We start from the raw sequence: 18,392 nt of genomic DNA on the forward strand, positions 1-18,392 counted from the left end.
ATCACAGAAAATTTCCATTAGCTCTTTAATAGCTGGTACAACTCCAAGGTCTCCAATGAAGTTCTTCAGCCATATCGCCTCCTTTGCCACCTCGCTAGATACAATACACTCTGATTCACAAGTTGAATCAGCCACTGTCTCTTGCTTGGAACTCTTCCAAGAAATTGCTCCTCCATTTAGGGTAAAGACCCAGCCCGACTCAGAGCGGAAATTATCCCTATCAGTCTGGAAGCTAGCATCACTATACCCTACAACTCTCAATTCATCACTCCCACCGAGGGTAAGGACCCAGTCCTTAGTCCTCCGTAGGTACTTGAGGATATTCTTTACCGCAGTCCAGTGTGCCTTGCCAGGGTTCGCCTGATACCTGCTAACCATGCTCAGGGCAGAGGCTACATCAGGTCGAGTACACGTCATTGCATACATGATCGATCCTACAGCCGAAGCATAAGGTATTTGACTCATTTCTGCAATCTCAGCCTCAGTGTTAGGGCTTTGTGTCTTACTCAATCTGGTGTTACTCTGGATGGGTAACTCTCCTTTCTTGGAGTCCTGCATGCTGAATCTCTTCAGCACCTTATCCAAGTAGGTACTCTGACTAAGTCCAATTAGTCTTTTACTCCGATCTCTCAAGATCCTTATCCCTAGAATATAGGCAGCTTCTCCTAGGTCCTTCATAGAGAAACACTTCCCAAGCCAGGACTTAACTTCCTGCAGAGTTAGGATGTCATTTCCTATGAGTAGTATGTCATCCACATACAATACCAAAAAGCTAACTATACTCCCACTAGCCTTGACATACACGCAAGACTCATCTTCACTCCTAGAAAAGCCAAATTCCTTGACCTTTTCATCAAAGCAAAGATTCCATCTGCGAGGTGCTTGCTTCAATCTATAAATGGATTTCTCAAGCTTACACACTCTTTTAGGGTACTCGTTGCTGACAAAACCCTTTGGCTGACTCGTGTAAACATCTTCATCCAACTTTCCATTAAGGAAAGCGGTTTTGACATCCATTTTCCATATTTCATAGTCATGAAATGCAGCTATGGCTAACAGAACCCTAATAGACTTAATCTTGGCTACTGGAGAAAAGGTCTCATCATAGTCCCCTCCAGGAATTTGAGAGAAGCCCTTTGCAACCAGTCTAGCCTTATAAGTGTGTACTTTACCATCCATGTCGGTCTTCTTCTTGAAGACCCATTTGCACCCTACTGTCTTACGACCTGGTACATTCTCAACCAAGTTCCAAACTTGATTGTCATACATGGACTATATTTCGCTGTCCATTGCCTCTTTCCACTTGGCTGACTCAGGGCCTGCCATGGCTTCCGCGTAACTGTTAGGTTCATCCATACCTATCAGTGTCTCATCACTGATAAGTGTATCTCCTTCTGCAGTTATATGGAATCCATAGTAATGCTCAGGAGCATTCATAACCCTTGTGGAACGCCTCAGAGGTACAGACTTGTCAATTGGCTCAACAGGAGTTTCCTCCTCAAGTTGAGTGCTAGGGTTTGAAGTTCCTTCATCGCTTGACTCTTGAATTTCTTCAAGATCAACTTGCCTCCCACTGTTTCCTTGGCTTATGAACTCTCTCTCTCTCTCTCTCTAAAGAAATCCCTCCTAGCTACAAAGACCACATTTTCACTAGGTCTGTAGAAGAGGTAACCAAAGGATTGTTGTGGGTAGCCGATGAAAATACACCTCTCGCTTCGGGGTTCGAGCTTATCATGAGTCTCGCGTCTCACGAAATCCTTGCAACCCCAAATCTTGATGTGGTCTAGTTTGGGTACTTTACCAGTCCACATCTCGTGAGGAGTTTTGGCAACTTTCTTTGTAGGGACTAGATTAAGGATATGGGCGGCAGTCTCTAAGGCATACCCCCAGAATGAGATTGGTAGTGAAGCTCGACTCATCATGGAACGAACCATATCCAACAAGGTTCGATTACGCCTCTCAGCCACACCATTCAACTGTGGTGTCCTGGGAGGTGTCAATTGTGAGACTATCCCACATTCCCTTAGATAGTCAAGGAACTCTGAACTAAGATACTCACCACCACGATCGGATCGAAGCATCTTAATGTTCCTGCCCAATTGATTCTCGACTTCCTGTTTAAATTCCTTAAACCTTTAGAAAGTCTCTGACTTATGCTTGATCAAGTAGACATATCCATATCTACTGTAATCATCAATAAAAGTCAAATAATAACGATTAGCATCCCTTGTGGCATGTTTGAATGGTCCACACACATCCATGTGTACAAGGTCCAACAAACCTTCACCCCTCTCACACGAGCCTGTGAAGGGTGACTTTGTCATTTTTCCAAGTAAGCATGATTCGCAACTATCATCTGACTTTAGGTCAAATGACTCCAAGGCTCCATCCTTTTGGAGTTGGCCTATGCGTTTCTTGCTTATATGTCCAAGACGACAATGCCATAATGATGTTTTATCCAAGTTATTATTATTAATAGAATCAATACACAATACATTATTTCCTAAGTTATCAACCACATATACTGTTTCATACACGCCATCACAAGGTAATGCTTTAAAATAAAGAACATTATTAAAGAAAGCATTAACCGAACCAACTTCATTATCAAACGAAAAGGTGAAACCTTGTTTATACAATGCATGAAAGGAAATAATATTTCTTGCCATTTCTGGCGAATAACAACACTTATTCAAATCTAAACTAAACCCACTACTTAGCAATAAAGTATAAACTCCAATCTTGGTGACAGGTAAAGCTTTCCTATTCCCCATGATTAAGTTTATTCTTCCTTGCTCCACATTCTCACTTCTTCTTAGTCCCTGCAAGTCACAACAAATATGAATACCACAACCGGTATCAAGGACCCAAGATTTAGAATGGGGTGAGTTATTAGAAATGATAGTGTAAATACCTGCATGGTTGGGTTTAACTTTCCCATCCTTCACATCTTGCTGGTATTTTGGGCAGTTCCGCTTCCAATGTGATTTTTCATGGCAATAGAAGCATTCAGCCTCTTTTGGGTCAGAAGAAGGAGTGACGAAACCTTTCTTGGTTCCACTTGAAGAAGAGCCATCAAGGGTCCGAGCCTTGGTACCCTTAGAAGAGCTCTTTCTCTTCTTCCCTCGACTTTTCCCGATTGCCAAAACCGGAGTAGAATTTGGAGTAGGAGTGTTAACAACCGACTTCCCCTTAAGACCTGTTTCTGCGGTCTTGAGAAGTCCCTGAAGTTTGCTGAGTGTGACCTCTTCCTTATTCATGTGATATGTCATGCGGAATTGATCATAGCACGATGGTAAGGAGTGCAAAATGATATCTATTGCAAGCTCCTCAGGGAAGTTCACATTAAGCTTCAGCAATCGATCCACATACCTTTGCATTTTCTACATGTGGCTCGTGACGGATTCCCCGTCCTTCATCATGGTTGTTATCATGGAGCAGATGATTTCATACCTCTCTTGTCGTGCACTTTGATGGTATCTTTCCATCAGATCTTGGTGCATTTCATAAGGGTAGAAATCCTCATAAGACTTTTGGAGTTCCGCTGTCATCGTGGCCATCATGATGCATGCCACTTTCGTAGCATCCCTTTCATGTGCCTGAAAGTCAGCGACCTCCTAAGGAGTTGCAGTGGTCTCGTCAATCTCCTTAAGCCCCTTGTCAAGGACATATTCTTTGTCCTCGTAGCGGGTAATCATCCTGATGTTTCTGATCCACTCATTGAAGTTGGATCCATCAAAAGTGACTTTCCCACACAAGTTCATAAGGGTAAAGGAGCCATTAGGGTTAGAGCCAGAAGCAACATTGTTTGAAGACATCTGAAGGAAAAGGACAAGATTAGTTTAGATATTTAGAGAGTCCTTAATAAAACACCCAAATGTAATATTAAGGCTAGGATCCAATCACAATATATTATAACTTAGAAGAGGTATGTCGTAATCCAAGTTAGTGTGTCGGTTAACCACACACGCTCCACCAACGACTTAAACAAAGTGTAAAGTGTAATTTCATGGATTAGCACCTTATTCACATTTTTCCTAAAGTAACTAAGATTGGGAATTTAATAAAACATTTAGTTACTTTTATAATATTCATCATACTTTTAATGAGAATTTATAAGTCCTTGTCTTACCCGTTCGGCTAACGACCCTCCACCGGTCAAGCAAGCGGTGGGTGAGAGTGGACACCCATTAAGTTGCCATTTTATAGGCAACAACCTTATACCCACCTTATAGACCGACTTCGTGAATGAGGCGTACTAGCGGTAAGATGACTTTGTTCTTATATATATATATATATATATATATATATATATATATATATATATATATATATATATATATATATATATAATTATTAAATCATAATAATATAAGTATAAGGATTGAATTTTAACTTTTAAAATTCTAAGGGTTGGAACTAAAGTTTTAGTATGACTTTACTTGTCCCAAAACTTGAGGGCAAGTTTTGTAAACTTTCAAAACTTTTCATTTCTTGTAACTTATGAGTTTATTAGAGTAATAAAATGAAGACTCTTCATTTTTTTTCTAACTCTTGTGTTCTTTTAATGGTTTTAACTCAAGTGACTTTTGGTTTTCCATAACTTGAGGACAAGTTATGGACTCTATTAAAACACATTATGATCAAGAATTAAACTACCACATAGGTTACAAATAATTCCTATGATCATCTAAACATCATAAGATCAAGAACATGAATATGAACACTTTCATGAATCAAAACTACACTTAAACTTTGTAATTTTGATAACTAGTTGTTGTAAATGGATTAGCAAAGACATTACACCATCTAAAACAAGTTTTCAAGTACCAAAACAGTTTAGGGTAATGTTTCTAGTCCATTTCCAGCAACTAAAGTCGAAATTCTGCACTCTGTGGCTCCTACTCGCCGAGTGCATGAACCTACTCGGCGAGTAGGTTGAAGATACAAGTGAACTCGGCGAGTCTCCCCATGGACTCGGCAAGTTCATCAGGCACACAACAAGTTTTTCGACTTTTTTCAACTTTTAAGCACAAATAACAAACAAACAAGCCTAGGCTCTGATACCACTGATGGGTTTTGAGCATTCTAACACTTCCTAAGTGTACATGCAACCCTAATAACCTTGGATCTATGTTTGTCTAATTATCATGCAAAGTTGAATTCCAAGGTTATATTCCTATCTAGCATACATGGGGAACAATTTCTAACTTGAATGAAAGATAGAATAACTTACCTTGTTGTTGCTTATGTTCCTTGAAACCTTGTGAGCCTAGCACCCCAAGTGTGATGCCTCAAATGCTTCACACAACACCAAATGCTCTTGGAAAGACTTTTGAGAGAATACACACTTCTTGAAATCGGCCTAGCCCTCTAGTTTCTTATGTGTAACCGATTTTGGTGGAGAATGGGATCCTTATATAGTGTTGACACATCTAGGGTTACACCATGTAAACCCTAATGTGTCATGACTCTTCATTTCCATGACCCATGGGTTTGTAACTCCCATGGAGCATCCTATGGGTAGAACCCAACTTGATAATCCATGGAGCCTCTTAGCCCACTATACAAGATATGAATGATTTACATAATCAACCCATATATTTAATTAGTTATCTTTTGATCACTTAATTAATTCCAAATTAATTCTTTGATCAAACTAATCAAATAATATTATTAATATATTAGAACTTATAATATATTAATAATCTCCAAGTGTTATTTCTCTTATTTAGTCTATCCAATTGCATGGTGCCATGCAACCCAAATGGGCCATGCCGGGTCGGGTCAAGTACTGACCAGAAATTGTTATACACTTAGACACCTTATCCAACAACTCGAACCATGACACTACTCCTTGATCTCTCGTCCCCACTTGTTTCCCTAGTACCCTAAGGATTCTTACTTGGACTGCTCACTAATCCGGTGTCTTCAGTAGTAAGGGCCCTATACTACCGCTCACACTGCATCAGTATTCACCCCAAGTCCTCCTCCTAGGATCCCAGATCACAAGCACTCTGATCTCGCTATGCATAGTCTAATCTCCCGCAGACCTCTCGTAAGCTCCTCACTGCTACCTACTCACTCTCAAGCATCTCATAGCAGCAGAAATCTCCTAGGCTAAGGCATCACAAATCAGGCCACTCTAGTCCTAATATGATTACCTAGCCTACTCTAACATGCATTTTATATCATATCATAACTCATAACACATAATGTAAGAGTATTTTGGGGATTCACCGTTCGGGCGCTGACTGACCGTACACACCTTCCACTCTGTTTGCTTCCAAAACCTCTTTTTATTTTTAGAAAATTTTAGTTTTATTTGAAAATATCTCAAATCCTCGGTTTGAGTTCAAATACGCCCGAAGGTGCATCCGAATCCCTCAAACTAAGGCTCTGATACCAACTTGTAACACCGTAAATTTTCAAGATAATTTTTCGTTTTAAAAAAAAACACATAATGTATCACATCACAATTTCAAATCCATAATCAATAGTGTTTTCAAAACAAATCCCAAGATCTCTACACATAATAAACTCCATCGGTGTGTGTACGTGTCACGCTGTCGCCTTCCCACGGTCCTCGCTAGTACCTGAGACATCAACACAACAACTATAAGCATAAATGCTTAGTGAGTCCACCAAAATACCACATACCACAAATACGCCACTCAAGGCTAAACTCGACCCTCTGGTCAAGATGTCTCAGCGGGACCCTCTAGTCCCGTAGCTCGTCGGACCCTTCGTTCCAGTCATAGCTCATTGGGCCCTCTGGCCCGGTCTAAATCGTTGGACCCTCCGGTCCGGTCTATATCGTTGGACCCTCTGGTCCGGTCTACACAATCATACAGCATACATATAACACATAGCACGTAATCTCATACATATCACGTAATCTCATACATAGCACATAAGACCCTCTGGCCAACTCATAATACCACTCAAGGTAACGTATAGTGAGAAGACTCACCTGGCACGAAGAATCAACCTCCAATCATGCTGCTTGCCAAACACCGACCTCTAATCTCTGTGTCAAATCCCATAATTAACCCAATCAGGAACTAAGTCCAATTTCTCAATTACCAGGTCTAAAGATAGACCATCTACCAGTCCATTACGGTCCTAACCCATTGGGCCCACCAAGGCCCAATAATAAATGGGCTTTCCCCAAGGCCCAACCTCACCCTACAAGACAAGCCCAACATGAGGCCCAAGACATCAATTTTATTCTCTATTCACAGGCTCCACTAAGCAGGCCCAAGGATTCCGGCCCAACACTTAAAGCCCAAAAGATCACCTAGCCCAAAAGCCCACAGAGGGGTTACGCGGGGCGTGCCTCTCTTGGTACGCTCAACGTACTCAAGCATGCACAAATCTGATCGGGGACCTCAGCCCAGTACGCGGGGCGTACTAGGATTACGCTGGGCGTACTCTCAGTTTTGCTTAAATCAATTTCTGGTTCTTAACCCGTTAAGACCTTAACTTATCTCTTGGATCTGGACTTCCTAACATCTCTTACTCCATAAAGTTATCGAATTTAAGCCTTTGCATGGCTGATGAGGTCACAACACATAAAAAATCTTACTTTCTTAACCCAAAATGCTCGTAACTCATGCATGGGTAGATTCACACGATCAAGATCTCATTTTTATGGTCCTTCATCACTAGATACACTTAAAAGGACAGGTTATTAAGCTTTGGAGTGCATCAACTCATAAAGTCTCAAGCTTGGGACCAAAAACCCTAGAATGCACAAAACAAAAAGAGAGGGAAAGCTTGGAGCTTTATACCTTCAAGTGGTGCTCTAGCCCCAAGGAAGCTCAGATCCACAACTTGCTCTTCGACTTCACTCCCTTCCATGCTCCTTCTTAACTCTCAAAAGTCCACAATGACACAAACAAGTTCATCATGGCCACCACAAGCTTCAAGAATGGATATTAGGGTTTGAGAGGGTTTAATAACTGAGGATGGTGGCCAGAAATGAGACCATCTCTTACTTTTTATAGGGACACTTCACTTAATTAGGGTTTTCTTCTGTGCCTAGTACGCCCAGCATACCCCCCGGTACGCCCAGCGTACTAGGTGGCTCTTGCTTAAGAAACACGCGCATCTGTACGCTAAGCGTACGCATACGTACGCCCAGCGTACTTCACTGCCAACGTCTTGACTTTAAGGACTTAACTTGTCAACCCTCCAAACTTTTATAGCTTCAAAGATAAATCTTTGATTCCACAATCCTCATACATATCGAAAGGTAATGAGATCCCTTACGTTTTTAGCAAATCGCCTCAACCTGAAACCCTCTCGCGCCCGAATCATGGCCCACCAACACTAATCACGGACAATCTGAAATAGGATGTTACATCGGGGCTTCCTTCGGGTGCTAGGGGTTCACCTAGACTTTAGGGAGGGTTAAAACCCTTAGAGAGAGAAAGTAGTGAGAGAAATTGTGGAGAAAGGTGTGAGATTTCTGAGGGGGTTCGCATGGTATTTATAATGCTGGAGCTGCTCGTATTACGCTAGGCGTACCGAGGGTACGCTGGGCGTACGCCTTGGATAAGGCCACCAGCTCGGATCCAGCTGTCTTCGTACATCGGATGGATAAGGGCGAGGGTACGCGGGGCGTATCGACTTCGGACGCGGGGCGTATGCGAGGGCGACGTGGCGATCATCGGATGCAAGGCTAGATCAGCAATGGACGGATTAGATCGGGCCACGTCATCGGATTTGCAACAGGTCTCGCAAAATCGAGTGCCAACTTCAAAATTTTGTATCTTTCTCATACGAGCTCCGTTTTTGACGTTCTTTATATCCACGCGAAGGCGGGAACGTACTCTACAACTTTCGTTTAGACTCCGTCGGCTAATTTTTACTCTATTTTAAAAGTTATATTATTAACAGGCCGGGACAGGTTTGGTCCGTTAAAAATTCATAACCTCTTCGTCCGACGTCCGTTTTCGTCTACCTTTTTATCGTTACGCTACTCTTAATGAGATCTTCGATTCTCTTTTAGGTTGTGTCTATTTAAAACCGCTCGATCTAATATTCGAATTTCAGGCTGTAAACTGCTAAGCCGAAACTTCGAAAAATCATAACTTCCTCATACGAAGTCAGATTTGGGCGTTCTTTTTATGGACGCTCTTAGTTTAACGATTTCTATGACTTTCATTTAGATCGCTAAGGCTGAATATCTCTACATCGTAAATTCACTATTTACGCTTCCCGATGTCGGGCCGGTTCCGTCGCGAAACTTCGACGGGTCATAACTTCTTCTTTATAACTCGGATTTCGGCGTTCTTTATATGTACGGAAACCCTGTGACATATTCTAAAACTTGGTTAAGATTATTTATTATAAATAATCTTTTGTCGAAAAGTCGTTTTCGACCCCTATTACCTCTAAATTGACTAGTCCGGACCTGCGGGCGTTACTCCCTGTCTTAATTGCTATGCTTGTTGGGTTTTGGTCATAGATTTCATAGAGGTTTTGTTGCTTTCTTTCGATTCTTGCTGATCTCCCATGATCTTCACCATCCCCTAAGGAGGGAGCAACTTCACACACTGATGGTATGTTGATGGAACTGCTTTTCATCTCGTGGATCCATGGTCTACCTAGTATCACATTATAAGAAGACTGGGTGTCAATAACACATAAATTTTGTATTGATTTTACCCTTTCTATGTATATCAGTAGCTTTATTTCTCCCACCGTGTGTTTTGTTTCCCCGCTAAATCCTATGAGGGTTGAGGATCTTCTGACTATTTCTAATTTTGGGATGTTCATTCTCTTCAGCGTGTCTAGGAGTACGACATTGACCGAGGATCCTCCATCAACAAGGATCCTTATGATGAAATGGTTGGCCATGTACATTGTTATTACGAGTCCATCATGGTGAGGATCCTGAATTCCTTCCCTATCTGTCTCGTCAAATGTGATTTCTTTTTCACTGCTAATCTTGGTATTCTTCCGGGGTCTGTCCTCCTTTTCCGTTTTAGAGACCTTGGTGTGTCTTTTAGCCTGAGAATAAGAGGTACCACAGATGTCAGATCAACCCGAGATAACGTTAATTATCTTACGTTAGAGGGTGGAGATCCTGGCTTCTCTAGGATCCTATGATCATCCTGGATGTTCTCCTTGGATTTTTCTCTTTTTCTCCCGAGGATCTCTTTTAGGTGTCCTTTACTAAGGAGGTAGCTGATTTCTTTTCAGTGGGCTATGCACTCCTCCGTCATGTGGCCAAAGTCTTCGTGGTAAGCACACCATTTGGACTTGTCTTTCCAAGCGGTGGACTTGTTGTATCTCTTTGGCCATCTTGCTTTGTCTCCAAGATCCTGCATAGCATGAATTACACCAGAAACATCCACCCAAAAACAATAGTCAGTGATTTTAGGAAGCTATTCCTCTTCTCCTCCATCTTCGAGGGCATTAACCCTATGATGATCCGGTTTGGAATAGGGCTTCGATTTATAGGATCTTTAAGTCGAGGATTCGGCCTTCCTTTTGGGGTTCTCATATTGATCCAAAGGGTTGCTTCTCTTCTGGATCTCTCTATCCTCTTCGAGCCTTATGAACCTCAACGCCTGGCACCTGACTTCATCTAATATTTTTCATGGGGTCATCACAAGGTCTTCATAGAAGGGTGAATCCTTTCTTAGTCCCATTTTAAAGGCTTCTACAGCGGTGGCCATGTTAATGTTAGGGATGCTCAGAGCCTCCCTGCCAAACGTGTTAACAAAGTCCCTAAGTTTTTCCTTAGGATCCTGAACCACCCGCTAGAGATTACTAGTGATCTTCTCGAAGTTTCTGCTGCAAGAAAACTGGTTATTAAATATATTCACTAAGCGTGCAAATGAAATAATAGACTATGGGGGAACGTTTAGCAGCCATTTGAGGGTTGATTCTGTAAGGGTCGAACCAAAGCCTTTGCATAGGCAAGCTTCCTTCAAGTGCCCTAGGATGGGAATGATCTCCATCCTTTCTCTGTATTGGGAATTTGTAAGTGACCTTGAAGTCATTAAAGGAAGAAGAAGAAGAAGAAGTGAGCTAAAATTCAACAAGCTAGTCGTCATCCTTTGGTTTGGCACTTTTCTGGACATTTGTAAGTGTCCAAGACACGATTTTTATCATGATAGGTTGCTAGATCTTAAGTTTTGTCCCTAAATCTTCATGTTCTTGTTGGTTGGAATGGTGATATCTCATAAAGTTTGCGACTTTATGAATCTTTGGAACATTTGACATGATTGTTGGTTTGGATCTGAATTTTAGTTGGGTTTTGAGCCATGCATGTGATTTCCATGGAAAAAAACCCTTATTTTGACTAATTATGGCTTCAAGAAATTAGACATGCATATCTATAAAGCACCGACTTTTATGATGGTTTTGGTATTAGAACCTTTTAGAGTGTATGAGCCAAGGACTTTGTGAAATAAATGTTTAATGGATGAAGTCATGTCTTATTTAGCCTTTTTGGAACCTAGGGTTTGAGATTTTGACCTTTTGGGTGGTTATATTAAGTAAATTAGGAAATTTTATCCTTCTCGACCTTGTTTCAGACCATATATGACCTTTGGAGCTCTTAGGATCGAAGAAAACAACTTAACCCATTAAGTTGTTGAAAACCCAGTGCCCACGATGTGGCATTAGGCCGCCATGGCGTGGCGATTGGGAAAATCATGACTGTCTGGATGATTGAGGTCCATGACGTGGCCATTGGTGGTCATGATGTGACGATTGACTAAAGTCAACATTGACTGTTGACTTTAGACTTGAGTTGAGTTTTGGTCAAACACCTAGTTTGGATGAAGAGTTAAGGGTTTATCTGGTATGACTGTATATGTGGTGTGTAGCAGCGATATTCTATAATTATGAGCAGTAGCAGTTGGGCATTTTCTCATAGTTGAGTCCTTTCACTTTATTTGTGGGTCGAAGGCACCAAAGACGGCCCACTGGATTGTGTATGTAGGATGCTAGATGTCTTTGTGACTCTTGCATTTGTATGATTGGGTTGAAATAAACCTCAGGGTTGGGCCCATTATTATATGATTAGGTTGAAAGAAACCCCAGGGCAGGGCCCATGAACATATGACGGGTTGAAAGAAACCCCATAGTTGGGCCCATGATTGTATATTGGGTTGAAATATACCCCAGGTTGGGTCAACTGTATGTTTGGTATGTGGTACTTTGGGGAACTAACTAAGCTTTGTGCTTAGAATTATGTTTATGGTTTCAGGTATTTCTAGTACGAAAGGGAAGAGCCCGACGTGACGGCACAACATCCCCCTCATGTTTCCGCACTTATGATTACTTTTACTCTGTTGTTTTTGATAGTTTGTATCGTGGTTGTTTTAGAGACATAAGATGTATGGAACTAATGACTTTAAAAAAAATTATCACTATATTTGGGTTGTTACATTTGATTTGTTGTTGATGTATCCCGGTATGAGAAAAATGCTCCTCGATTCCTCTTCCAACCTTCTATTGATCATCCATGTTTACTATAACCGGCGGCAAGTTAGCCATCACCACAATAATACATCTCAATTGATCACCTATGATGCCTTGAATACCACATCACACCTACATTTTGTTCATGGTCGGCAACAATCGTTGGGGTGGGGGGAGGAGATTTCTGATTTCATATAGAATGATGATCATTGATAATGATAGCTAGATCGATTGGGATATGGATTTAGAGGCAGTAACGAGACGAGATATGGAATGATGATTAAATCTCAGATCTGGACGACAGTGGTGTTGATTTTTGGGGTGACTGGATTGATGAAGGATCGACAATGATACATTGACAGGGAAGAAGTTTGTTGCCAACATTAGAGAAGACTGTCGTTTAGAGGAGGAGGACAGATCGTGAATCGCCCATCGTCAAGGAGGCGAGATGAAACGGGGGAAGGGGGGAGGAGGGGAGAGTATATGGAATGAGTTTGCGGAGGACAGATGGTGAATCGCCCATCGTTAAGGAGGCGAGATGAAATCGGGGGAATTGGGGGGGGGGGGGGGGGGGGCAATATATGGAATGAGTGTGACGTGAATCATAGATTTGATTTGGGATATTATCCCTAAAATGCCCCTTGATTAGTTTCAGGAAGATACCCCCAGTATTTTTTTTAAGTATTTACAAAAATGTCACAGAACATCTTAACATTCTATTATTTTGATCTATCAGTCCTTGTTTAGTTCTTGGGTTTTAGGAAAACTATAAGTTCTCAATATATATATATATATATATATATATATATATATATATATATATATATATATATATATATATATATATATAAAAACCAGAGTATTATACTTTTCAATATATCAATATATGAATTAAAATATTAAATGATAGTAAAAATCACTCCATTCATCGATCTTTACTTTTTGAGTATCAGTTTTGTTTTTTAAATCAAATAAATAAAACATACATAAAAATGTTTTAAATTGATTTTTATAGTATCATGTTATTTTGTTAAAATATGTAAAATAAAGATTTATAGTGCATATACATTATTGCTATGTGTGGAATATGTCACTCTTTCACCAAACATTTTTGCCCCAATTGGGGTGATCAATAATGGAGTCTTTTGTACTACATGTCCGCACCTAAAGTCTTTTAAGGACCTATGGTATTATTGTCATTTGTTTAATCTATTATTTAGTTTTTTTAACAGTTATTTACTAAAATAACTACATATTAATTTGATATACATGATCATTTTCTCTTTAATCACAACATGACTATCTACATCATTAAAAAACTTGTGTGTTCATATGTCAAACTTTTTAACACATAAAACATTTTATAACAAAAATATCATGTTAAATTACGTTAGCAATTGACAAAAATACTCAAATTTGTACAGTATTTTACAAAAATCATATAATAAATAACTATGTGTAAAACATATGTATTACCCAGGTTGATTAAAGAAAATAAAACATTAAAATATAAATAATGATTAGTTTTTTAAAATAAAAATTTGAAATAAGGAACAAATGAACATATTAATTGCAATTTAATATAATATTTATTAAATATGATACTTTAAGTATATAAGTATAATAAGTATTATGTGGCTTTTTTAAATTTAAAAATTGAAAAAAACATAAATTGACATTTGGATATTATTTATTTAAAAAATACCATAAAATGACAAGTGTCAAAACTTATTAGTGATTGACATGTGATAAAATTATCTTCGTTTATTATAGTAGATCCTAAAAACATAAGCAAATATGAGGTTAGTTGAAATTGTGGCAAAACAAAATTTAATTAGATTTAAGCCTAAAATAGACATTTGAGAGTTGAAACCATGAATCTTAACTATTTCAACCACATTTCTAATTTTTGGAGATATCTATGTTAAACAAGTTTGAAAAAATCAATTTTTATTTTTATGCAAATCTTTCTAAAGAAAAATGATTTCTAGTTTACTCTTGAAAATTTATACAGTTTTTAGCAAAATATTTCACAAATTTATGATTTTTAGTTTACTTTTGAAAATTTATACAGTCTTTAGCAAAATATTTCACAAATTTGAGTATTTTTACTAACTACTGCTAAAAGTAGCAATGTTTTTTAATAAAATGTATTCTGTGAAGAAAAATAAGATCCTTGTTTTTAAACGATGTAGATAGTAACTTTTGTGATAAAAGATAAAAGTATGGTCGCGTAATTATATACTAAACCAATGTATAGTCATTTTTCTTTTGTGATAAAAGATAAAAGTATTGTCGCGTAATTATATACTAAACCAATGTATAGTCATTTTAATGAAAAAAATAAATAAATACCTTAACAACAAAAAACAAGAAAAAAATTATATTTAAAAAGATTAAACATTTACAACAATAGTATCTTGGTTTGACTTGAAATATAAGGCTATCCGGTGTGTCATCCAATTGCATTTATAGAATTATAACAAAAATGTGGCATCCAAACTTTACATCATGTTATCGAGTTCAACTTAACGAGAGAAAAGAAAGAAAATCATTGGAAATGAGAAAAAATAAAAGAAATTGATGTTCCTCAGTTTCATTAAAAAAAAGGAAATGAAGAGAAATGAAAGAATCACTTTTCTTCTTAACTTTCCTTCCGATTTGGAAAAAAAAAACAAAATGATTAATTATTCTTCCACTTATCTCCAACTCGAGAACACAAAAAAAAAAAAAAAAATGTTTTCATTTTCTTTTCTTTTCTTTTGATAAACTCAGGGAACAGAACGTTAATCTATAAAAACATTGTTTTTACCGGGTATAGTTGTTAGACATCAACGTTTCTTTGAATTTCATGTCAGGAAAAAAATGTTTTTGCTCCTCGTTAGTGATAGAATCCAGATTCATTTAGTTTCTAAACAATCTTGATATGGTCAGGGTTCACACGAATAACACAAATATGTTCTAGTCTAGTAATTACAGAGTTTTTGGTTCAACTATTACAGTCTCAATAAATCATGCGTACATAATGCAATACACATAGTTCAAATAATCACCTTTCCAACACAACCTTCTACAAGAGCCGTTCACAACCTAAATTACTTCAATAATAGCAAGGTACTTTCAATTCATATTATCATTATGATTTCCTTTTTACAAAAAGGGGCACAAATTATAAAAATCCCTAAAATGTTTTGGATACAATACTTCCCAACAAAAATTACATAAAAATCAATAGAATTTAACAACATTTATCATTCAATTGAAATCTTATGTTGATGTATTTCTGGAATTTTAAGAGTTAAGAGAATAATTATACATCGCTGTTTCCAGTATCATAAACCTAGAAACGTTTTGCAAATTCAACAAAGTATGAAGGAAGAGATGTATGTAGTTACTCATAGGGCTTCTTCAAGTTCTTTTGGATTCTGTTTCTTTTTGTTCAGCTGTTCCTCGTAATTCCTCAATCGTTCATCCCACTTCTCCTGAAAATTTCAAATGAATGATAAAATTCAGAAAACCCTAATATTACAATGCTATAGTAGCAATCGATGGAGCAAAGGGAGAATTCATGGATGTGGATAAACCTAATTCAACAATAAGATGTATATAAAAAAAATCCAAGGACCTTGTAGCTGATTTCGAGGCGGTGCATGACGTAAAACCCGGCACCTCCGCCGACGATGGTCCCTGCCATGATCCTAATGTATCCCCATGCCATCGATCTCACCATTCTCCTTCTCCTATCTTACAAATACACAAAAATCGCAGATCGTCTGCTGCTGCTGCTCTCTCTCTCTCTCCACAGAGCCACAGTTCTCTTTCCCTACTCCGAGTCTCCGACGAGAACTTGGGGCCTTAACAGACTGGGCTAATGGGCTACTTTATTAAATTTGGGCTAAATGAGTACATATTATACATACGGGTTAAGGTAGGCTGCGATCCGGTTCTTTTACAGAATCAGGAATCCGATCTGCAATCAGTTTAGTAGAAATGCAAAAAAGACCGATTTCGGATCAGACTGAAAAAAATGCCGGTCTTAAAAAAAACCTGGCCCGAGACCGTCTGGGAGCGGTCCGAATAAAACCAACCTTCCGAGACCGGTCCAAAAAAACCGGGTCGTTCCGAGACCAGTTATACAAAAGACCGATAGCTAGTTAATTACACAAATTTGAATCACATTATCTAACTATTTTCCTTTTTTTCTTTTATTAAACTTAAGCGTACCATTTTTAATAAATATTTAATCTATCATTTTAGTGTTAATCAAATATTTGTTGATGGAAAAACTCAAAATCGAAACCAAACTAAAAAAAAAAAAGACGCACAGAAAAACCGCAATATAAGTCCCAAAAATGATCGGATCAAAAAAGTTAGGTTCGAAAAAATGGATTGTTGCGAAACGGCCCAATAAAATGGACCGTTTCAAGACCGACCCGACCCCATCTGGGACCACCAATGTGCAACTTTCGAGGATTCTAGGGAAAGATATGAGTAGGATTAAAGTTGTAAAATAACTGAATGAACAAGAACGAAGCTTTTGTTTATTTTTAACTGAACAAATGAACGCATAAACGAACGAATTTCATTGTTCAGGGCTGGTCCCAAGTTATCTTAGGTCCGGTGCAAACACGCAAAAAAGACCCCCTAAAAATAAGATTATATATATATATATATATATATATATATATATATATATATATATATATATATATATATATAAACAAAATTGGTTAAGATCAATTGTATGAGGTAAAACAGAAAACAAAATTGTTTAATAACTCAAAATGTGATTATAAAAGTTAGGAAGGCCAAACTTGTAACTTATGGAAGTTGATTTATTAAATTAACTACTAAATTTGAGGGTTTGATATGTAACTTCTATTTATTTAAAAAAAGAAAAAAAATTGATTTAATAAAAAAGTTAAATAGGAAGAGGATCGAACAAACATCAAACATGAAATAGCCCACACAGGGAGTGAGATTTTGCCGGCTGAACTAAGTAACATTTTATGATTTCTTATTGATGTAACAAATATATATATATATATATATATATATATATATATATATATATATATATATATATATATTAAGTATATAATATTAATTTTGTTAAATCCGGGCCTTATTTTTTCCGAGATCTTGTGCGGATGCACACCCTGCACACCATTAGGGTCGCCCCTGTCATTGTTCTTGTTCATTCGTTTAAAAATTTACATTATTTATCTTTGTATATGTTTGTTTATTTTTTAGAGTTGGTATAAATATATGTTTATCACATTGGTTTCACTTTCACAACAATGCTCACCAAACTCTATATTCTCATAATCCCATACTATTTTTCGAAAGCTCTTATAAAAACTGCTGGTATGTATATATATTCTAGTTCCACTGCTGGTATGTATATATATTCTAGTGGGGAACGCAGGATGATAGCGGCTGCATACATAATTTTGGGGGTTGTATGTCGAAAATTTTGCATTACGCCAGATATTTATTTTTTTCAAAAAACTTACACTGTGCTGCAAAATTTGAGGGGTTGCATCGACCATCCCGAGAACCCCTAAATATGCCCTTGTAGATAGGTGTTTATCTGTTGTTTTATGTATAAGGTTTTACGGAATATTTTTAATAGCCAGTAGAATTTATAATGTGTTGTTAAAATAACGATATACTTTGGCAAGAGAATAGTTGTCTTCATAATTTTTAGTTTGATACGGTTGAGTCAAAACACACAAAATGTAGCAGGAGATAAATATAGTACACAAAGTATGTTACTATTTAAATAAGTAGGTTGACGTAAGGACCAACCTAAGATTGTAGTGATCATTGAGTATTAATTTTATAACGTCTTGGTTTCGAAATACTTAGACTGTTATATTTGTTTATGTAGGATGTTGTTCATAATTTTTTGGGTTGGTTCAAATAATTAACGAGATACATCC

General features: G+C 37.9%; 1 long non-coding RNA gene across 1 annotated transcript; it reads right to left on the bottom strand.

Annotated features, from left to right (window-relative positions):
- Positions 1-15,562: 15,562 nt before the first annotated feature.
- LOC111879708 (uncharacterized) lies at positions 15,563-17,022 on the bottom strand. Its single transcript, XR_002846209.3, has 2 exons — positions 16,073-17,022; positions 15,563-15,929 (listed from the first exon to the last, which is right to left on the bottom strand). It is a non-coding gene; the product is annotated as an uncharacterized LOC111879708 (long non-coding RNA).
- Between the last annotated feature and the right edge of the window lie 1,370 nt (positions 17,023-18,392).

The sequence above is a fragment of the Lactuca sativa genome, chromosome 5, assembly GCF_002870075.4.
Source record: "Lactuca sativa cultivar Salinas chromosome 5, Lsat_Salinas_v11, whole genome shotgun sequence".
In the NCBI taxonomy this organism is placed as follows: Eukaryota; Viridiplantae; Streptophyta; class Magnoliopsida; order Asterales; family Asteraceae; genus Lactuca; species Lactuca sativa.